General features: G+C 48.6%; 1 pseudogene; it reads right to left on the bottom strand.

The window, feature by feature from the left end:
* Positions 1-552: 552 nt before the first annotated feature.
* Positions 553-2,103, bottom strand: LOC103253010 (annotated as a pseudogene).
* Between the last annotated feature and the right edge of the window lie 96 nt (positions 2,104-2,199).

Raw genomic sequence — 2,199 nt, 5'->3', positions numbered from 1 at the left:
TCTAACAAATATGTAAATCTATAAAGCATTGGTAAGCTAAATGTTTAAAACCAAGAAATTCAAGAGATATACAGTGGCCAAACATTGGAAGAGCCAATATTGTTAAGATGTCAATTTTCCCCCAAAAGATGTTGTTCAGCCTTATCACAAGAATAGAATGTTTGCCGAAAAAGTCTGTTTGATGTTAACAAATAACGAAGTCAGGTGGTTCTTGATAACTGATTGCAACGTCTACCAAAACGGCCTCATCTGTGTACACTTTCATGAACATTTCACTGTGAATCGTTGCTCTTTTCTCTGCCATCACAGACGGTCTGCACAATACAAGTGTCATGCCAAAGCGCTTTCTGGCACCAAGGAAGTAATTTTTAACAGAATCATGACAGTATGTGGGCAACTCAAACAGGTCCCATCTCTGCCCAAGCCCCCAGGAGGGCCTTGAGATTGCAGTCTGGGTAAAGAACCCCCATCACCCCTTGTTAATCCTTTACCTGAAGCCCAGACCCCAACGATAGATGGAGCAGCTGTGCTTGCAGGAGAACCATCCACACTTCAACAACTTGCCCAAGGGTTCTTGGTGCTACCATGCACTTCACAGGCAGTGCCATAAGCTGACTCTGGGAAGAAGACATCATGGTAGTCTGCCAAAAACCTCAGAAACAGATCAAAGTGCTTCAGTAGAGCCTTCAAATGCTTGTCAGAAAAGGACATCTTCCCAAGGATTTTTGGAAGTGTTACGAACAACCGCAGCAAATGTTATGCCCCATATATGCAAGAGGGTGGAGGTGGCTGGTCACGCGGGGGGTAATTGTCAGGCACCAGCTTCCAGGAGAGAACCTCCTTTATTTCATTAGTTCCTCTCCCTCCAAAAACCAGCAGACACTGCCCTCCCTTCATTGCTGGGCGTCAGGAGAACAGGTAGAGACGATCGGCTGTGCACGGGCATCTTCTTTTCCAGGTGCAGGAACAGCGTGGGCATGCCGGTGGACAGGTCCTGCTGACCGCGCTCAGGCCTGGGTGAGACGCTGCTCTGGGAGAGCCTGTCACCATGGGCGGCATGGTGCGTGGACTGTCTCAGGGACTGCAAGGCTTCCGGATGGGCTTTGTGCCTTCTGGGGGTGGCGAGTTCACCCGTGGCCGGTGGAACCTCTGTGGTCATCGTCGTGGGCTGATTCAACAGAGGCCAGCTGGGAGAGAGAGCCTCCTGGCTCCCACCAGTGTTTGGGGCCCTTTGCTTCCCTGGAAGGAAAACTTGGAGGACGTCATCTTCTCATACTGAGCTTGTTCATTGGATAGAGCAAAGACCGGAGAGTGTAATCAAAGGTTATCCTCAATCCATCCGCCATCTTCTTACAAAGGTCAACATTCTCTTCTGCGGGGACAGTAGGCGCCTTGGGGTCAGCCTGCGGCCTAGCGTGCTGGAGGTGAGGCCTCTCCCTGACTGGAAAGGCAGCGTTCATAGCAAAATGCCTCAGGTAGGACTCCAAAATGGTTATGACGTTGGGCTGGAAAGGAAGCTACACGAACTGTTTCCTCCTGTTAAATGGTAGCAGTCATCCTCCAGCTGCTTCTTCAGAACCTCAGGGATGCCTATCGTTATCGTTCTTACTTCCATTTCCCTTTCGGTTTGCAGCTCTGATTCTTTCACTGCAGTCTCTTTCGATGTCACTTTCTTCACTTGTGTCTTCACTCTTGTGTTCCCTGCCTTCGGAGGAATGGCTTATGGAGTGTTCCTCACTTTCATCTTTTTCTTCAACGGAGAGGTTTTTTAAGACAGAGTCCACGTTGGACAACCTGCAGCACTGCTCTTTTTGTTCCTGTGCTTCTGAGGCGAGCTACAGCTTTTTTTTTGCCCATTTATACTGTGATCTACGGTTTTTCTCAGTCTCAAGAAGCACATGATCTTTGGCAGCCTGTCTGTTCCAGCTTCTGTTCCAACCATAAAAATGGATCAAAGGTTCTGGGATCTTTCTGCCTTTTTCGACATTTTCAACAATAACGTCAACAATCTTGGCCTCCCAGAACACTCACGCCTTGGTGGGGTCACGCTGGAGACACAGCAACTCCCCTGAGTGAAATTAAAATTCCATGCTCTTGCAGAAACTTATTTGTCCATCATGGTGGAAGGCAAAGCTCCGGTTGGGCAGAGCAAGTGCGGTGGGAGTAGCTGGTTAATACCTTTCATCTATCTATGTATCT

This window comes from Carlito syrichta, unplaced genomic scaffold (assembly GCF_000164805.1).
Source record: "Carlito syrichta isolate Samal-C Ts95f unplaced genomic scaffold, Tarsius_syrichta-2.0.1 Scaffold191435, whole genome shotgun sequence".
Taxonomy (NCBI): Eukaryota; Metazoa; Chordata; class Mammalia; order Primates; family Tarsiidae; genus Carlito; species Carlito syrichta.
This window is presented reverse-complemented; position numbering and strand designations above follow the sequence as displayed.